This window comes from Strigops habroptila, chromosome 2, assembly GCF_004027225.2.
Source record: "Strigops habroptila isolate Jane chromosome 2, bStrHab1.2.pri, whole genome shotgun sequence".
In the NCBI taxonomy this organism is placed as follows: Eukaryota; Metazoa; Chordata; class Aves; order Psittaciformes; family Psittacidae; genus Strigops; species Strigops habroptila.
The window spans coordinates 109191909-109197908 of NC_044278.2; positions in this window are offsets into that span (position 1 = coordinate 109191909).

The following is a 6000-nucleotide window of genomic DNA, read 5'->3' on the forward strand; positions in this document are numbered from 1 at the left end:
AGGAGTGAAATGAATTGCAAAGACAGCAGGGGTCAAGGGAAGCTTCTGAGCTATGGTCTGTAAGTAAAGCAAGGCAATGAAAACTCTGAAAGGCAAATTTTTAATCTATGCTTGTCCCTAGAACTTCTTGGAGTTCATTGCAAGTAGCTTTTCACAAAACAGCTTAGTATCAGGTGCCTCTTGATTTAGACATTGCCATTTTGGATTCTTTTCAGATCATCAGAGCCCTCCTAAATGTTGCATTCAGGGAAGGTGGGTTCTTAATGCGGGGTCCAGCTTCCATTCCACAAGGGAAGCTCCTTAAAGTCCAGCTTTGCAATGTTCAGTTTGTAAGCACATAAATCATCTTTTACATCTGGTTCTCAACATCTGGGGGATCTATTACCGAGCTTGTTTAGAAAGTACATTTGATCTCAGTTCTGGCTAGAGCAGAGCGTCTGCATTTTGTCTCTCCTCATCCTGCATTGCCCAGCTGTGTACCAGCTTTCTGTGTAAACAAACTTCTCCTGCCTGATTCATTCAGCAGTTTCACAAGCTGGCATCTGTGACCTCGCAACTCCCAGGCCTCCCTTGGAACAAGGCTGACTAAAGGAGAGCTTGTACTACCCCACAGCTGTCCTGGTACCTCACGGTAATGGGAAGAGGGATACAGAAACCTAGAACCGCGTATGCATTTGAATACAAAGAAGATGTTGTTCCAGCTCACCCAACTGTGGCGATGGCATTAAGGAAACCAAAGTTTCCTATGACTTTCATAGAAGGAGTGCAAAGGCTTTAGAAAGCACAGATAAAGTGTACTGCTTGGGTCTCTCTTACCTGTCTTGCCACGTGGCTGGCTCAAGCTCTCAGGCTCACTTACCTACTGCATTTGCTTTTCAGAGATGTAGCAATATGGTTTATTCCCAGCTGAACTTCGATGGAAACGCAGCTTAGAGAGCTAAACCTGGCTGGCTTAGCAGCATCCACCATCTCCCTGCTCCCTTCCTTTCTCTGGGAGCCAGCTTCTCAACCTGTCCTCTCCTGACCCTCTCTGGGCCCTGATCCTCTTCAGGAGGCACAAGCAAGCGATTAACCATTCTCCTTCTGAGCTTGTTACTCATAAGCACTATCCAATGGTTGGGTAACGGAGAACAGACATGGAAAGGAAACAGGACAAGACCAAACCAACAGCTCCCCACACGCATCACATCATCCTACCGTAATACATCTCTCTAATCTGCAGTGCCACCTACCAAACCACCTGACTACATGTGCCTTCTCCAGAAGACAGAATGCAGAAACCAAAAAAATGAAGCATGTAAGGAGAGTTTTAAATCATAAAAGAATGTAAATGAAGAAAAACATGGATTTCCCGCCGTTCTGATTGTTCTATCTCAGTCGCTTTTCCGATGATGTCTGCAAATGTCTCCAGAGCAGGATTCAATAGCTGTGCAAAGGCAAAGGCCTCCTCAGTGCAGTATGCTCCCTCTGCTCCAAGTTAGTGGGAAGGGAGATTTTCACTAATAGAAAAGCCAGGTAATTGCATGTATTAGTAGATTGTAAATGAGTTTAACAGCAAATTGTGTAAACGAGACTGCTATTGAAATGTAATAGGCTATTTTCAAAGCAAATGTTCAACATCTGCAGGTGGTGGAACCGTTCTCATCCCATTGAGAAAAAAGTTTTCTTGACAGGTAACAGACACGTCCATTAGTATGACTGTGATTAAACTGTTGGTGTTACCTAGCAGAGATTACATCACAGGGATTCGTCACCAGCTTTGCAATGAGTGCCATCATGTGGCACGTACAGGACAAACAGGTGATCAGGCCCAGTCAGCATGGGTTCATGAAAGGCAGGTCCTGCTTGACTAACCTGATCTGTTTCTACAGCAGGGTGACCTGCTTAGTGGGTGCGTGAAAGGCTGTGGATGTTGTCTGCGTAGGCTTTGACACCATTTCCCACAGCATTCTCCTGGAGAAACTGGCTGCTCATGGCCTGGATAAGTGGATTCTTCACTGGGTAAAAAACTGGCTGGATGGATGGGCCCAAAGAGTGGTGGTGAATGGAGTTAAATCCAGTTGGCAGCCAGTCACAAGTGGTGTTCCATAGGACTCAATATTGAGGCCAGTTCTGTTTAATGTCTTTATCTATGAGCTGGATAAGGGGATCAAGGGCACCCTCAGTAAGCTTGCAGATGACACCAAGTTGGCTGGGAGTGTTGATCTGCTGGAGAATAGGAAGGCTCTGCAGAGGGATCTGGACAGGCTGGATCGGTTGGCTGTGGCCAATGGTATGAGGTTCAACAAGGCAAAGTGCCTGGTCCTGCATTTGGGCCACAACAACTCCATGCAATGCTCCAGGCTTGGGGAAGAGTGTCTGGAAAGCTGCTCGGCAGAAAAGGACCTGGGGTGCTGATTGATGGCTGCTGAACATGAGCCAGCCTGTGCCCAGGCAACCAAGGTCAGCAGCATCCTAGCCTGTATCAGAAATAGCGTGGCCAGCAGGGCCAGGAAGGTGATCATCTCCTTGTACTTAGCACAGGTGAGGCTACACCTCGGGTACTGTGTTCAGTTTTGGGGCCCTCACTGCAAGAAAGACATTGAGGTGCTGGAGTGGGCCCAGAGAAGGGCAATGAAGCTGGTGAAGGGTCTGGAGCACAAGTCTGCTGAGGAGCAGCTGAGGGAACTGGGTTTGTTTAGCCTAGAGGAAAGGAGGCTCAGAGGAGACCTTATCGCTCTACCTGAAAGGAGTTTGTAGCAAGGTCGGGGTCAGTCTCTTCTCCCAAGTAACAAGTGATAGGACAAAAGAAAATAGCCTCAAGTTGCACAGGGGAGGTTTACATTAGCTATTAGGAAACATTTCTTTGCCCAAAATTTCTTCCCCAAAATGGTCGTCAAGCATTGGAGCAGGCTGCTCAGGGAAGTGGTTTGGTCACCATCCCTGGAGGTATGTGCCACTTAGGGACATGGTTTAGTGGTGGACTTGTCAGTGTTAGGTTAACAGTTGGTCTAGTTGATCTTAAAGGTCTTTTCCAACCTAAATGATTCCATGATTAAGAAGGTGCCAACTATTTAGCTAAGTTTAAGTGCTCACAAGTTAACACCCACAGTTATCCTGAAATCATTACAGATGCAAAACCTGGGGGGTCATTACTGGGGGATCAGTGTGTGAAATACCTAGAGCTACCATAAAATTGTGCCTGAATATTGCTTTTTCAAGAAGATTAAGGTCTAACTGACTACACATCAATTCAGGGAAGCCCCACAGCCCGTGTTATGCGAGATACCAGATTAGATAACAAGCCTGTGTCTTGGATTTACAACTGTGAAAGGGCTGAATCCTTCCTACAACTGACTGGGAAGAATTTTAACCCTTTGTGAATCTAAGCAAGGGCTGACCTCACGGCTTGTGGTAGTTCATCCTATGTAGTTGGTGAGCAACATACTCTCCTTAAGTATGTCACTAATATCTAATTACCTTATTTTTAAGCTTGTATCTGAAGATTATATAAACGAAATCCTAACAGTGTCCACAGATGGGGGTTATAGGTTGTCAGGTTTTTTAGTTGACTATACAAAGCTCATTCCTATACTAAATTGCAAGTTAATACCTCCTTGCTTCTCACATAGAGATTGTTTGTTTGCAGCATCATTCTCAGCTGAGTTGAATAAACCATTGCAGAGATTAATATAAGCAACGTGAGGAGAAAAGTAAAAGCAAAAGACAAGGGATCCCAGATATGATTTTAATTGAAAACTGACATTAGGGTGTTGATAGAATACAAGAACGCTGTTCCAGATGGCAGGAACTGCAGAGGAGGAAGAGCACAACTGCAAGAAGTAACAAAAGGAAGCTAACGATAGATGAAGTCGGATGAGAAACAGTCACTCCAAGGCATGCATCCAGTTCTTCAGGTTACATAAAATTATCTTTGCTGCTTATTCACTTCCCTCCTTTTCTGGGTGATGCACATTGCAGATAGAGTTGGTAGCACTGCTTGTAATTACCACCGCTTGACAGTTCTCATTATGAACTCCTGCTTTCGGTTGCTGGTAAGTTTGTTAGATGTTACTCATCCAGGCTGAAATGTCTTCTGCCAAGGCTTGGCCTCAGGCTGGTTCTTTCCCCCTCCATTTTCTTTTAGGAGGAGGAAAGGGGAGGGCAGTTTCAGTAAAAATGGTTCTGTGGTTTTCAGGGCAAGATTAGGCAACCGTTTATTTGAGCAACAGCTTGAAATTTGGCAAAAGAGGGGGAAGGTCACCCTTATGCCAGAAGATGTAGCCAAGTTATAAATGTGTTTTTAAAAAGCCTCAGCTCATGTACTTCAGCAGAGACTTGTCAGCTTGGCAGATGAATTTGTAGGGGGCTGTGTCAGCAGCACAGGGCACACTGTATCCCGTTCCAGCTCCCAGGCCTGACAGTACTATGTCCATTGGGCAGCAGAGCTAGACACTGCCTGCACCCAGTTGCATGCTGCCAGCCCCGTGAGGGGCAGCCCCTGCTGCAGCGTGCCCAGGGTGCTGCTGCAATGGGAGCATCAACGCTGAGAGTGGATGTGAGGGGAAGTGGGGCTGAGGTGGCAAGGTAGAAAGGCACTTGGATTGCAAACCAGCGATAATAAAACTGTGATGAAGTGAGAATAAAACTGTGATGACACAAGGAGCTGGAAAGGTAAATACTAGCACCCCAGCTTAGTGAAGAGCCCAGGACCTGAAGTGGGGTGACTGGCGGGGCAAGAGGAGCAGGGTGGTCAGGAGGAGGAGGAGGAAGGAGAACAGAAGGGAGAGGGAAGAAAAACACCTTGGTGATAGCTACCATGTCCTTTCCAGAGCCCACAGCAGAGCTGAGGTCACTCCCTTCCTCTTTTACCAGTACCAACCAGGACCGGGTTGGTCCTCTTTTACCAACCAGAACCAACTGGCATGTACGGTTCTTCCTGCTTGCAAGGGCTTCCTGCTCGCAGGGGCTTCCTGCACAGGCTGAAAACCTGTCACTCCTGTTCCTTGCTAGGTCTAAAGCCTCAGTTCTCCACCAGGGAGATGCATTAGCACTTCATCCTGGTGAAGTACCTAAGCCTGGGATGAGGGCAGACTTCTCTGCCATCTGTCATGAATGCTTTCTCCTAATACTGCGGGCAAGATGAGAAGTGAGAGGTGGTGCACAGCCAGATGAGCTGTCTGTGCTCTCTTCCTTGCTGCTTGGGAGGGGAGAAAAAGCAGCTGTTGCCAGGCTGGGTTGCACAGAGATGATAAAAGGCCCTAATACCATGTGTTGTGGCAGGCCCTGAGGCATGACATGGAGCCGTTACAGAGGAAGAACTTGAAGAAAGGGAAGAAGCAATGGCCATTAACCATATCCTTACTTACATGTCCTAATGATCTCCTTCCACAGTCAAGTCAACAGCCAGCCTCTCCTCACACTCCCACCAGCTCCTCACCCCAATATTTGCAATCCCCACAAAACTAAACCTCTGCCCCAGTCATACCAGCATGTCTTTGTTCTGCCCTTGTTATCCTCAGTATCATCTGAGTATCTCAGCACTCTCCCGATAACTCAACCCCAGTGACAGCACGCAGGAGCCCTTCAGGCTCTTGCATTAAACCCTGTTATTCTGTAGCCTCTACACCCTCACACTGCAGTCATTCCCACATGACCAATGATGCTGCTCACCTTCATATTTATCTGTATCATCTTAAATGTCTATTCCTACAAGAATAGAGGTGTATCCCTGGTGCTGCCTTAGCCTCCACGGTGTAGTTCCCAGTGTCATCCTGTACACCTTCTCCAGTTGCTTCTTTTCCTCCACATGAGGGAAGTTGGATGCAGAGACCTCACCAGCAAAACAGCACAATACTTTCCTGTCTTTCTTAGATGCAGTTAACTCGGTCCCAAGGGCTGAGGTTCCTCCCAGCTGACCTTAGGCACCCACATCCAACCAAGTGAGCATCAGTTTCCTTTACAGTGAATGGAGATAATTGGACACTTTTAGGGCACCATTGGTCTAACTCAGTTTAGACA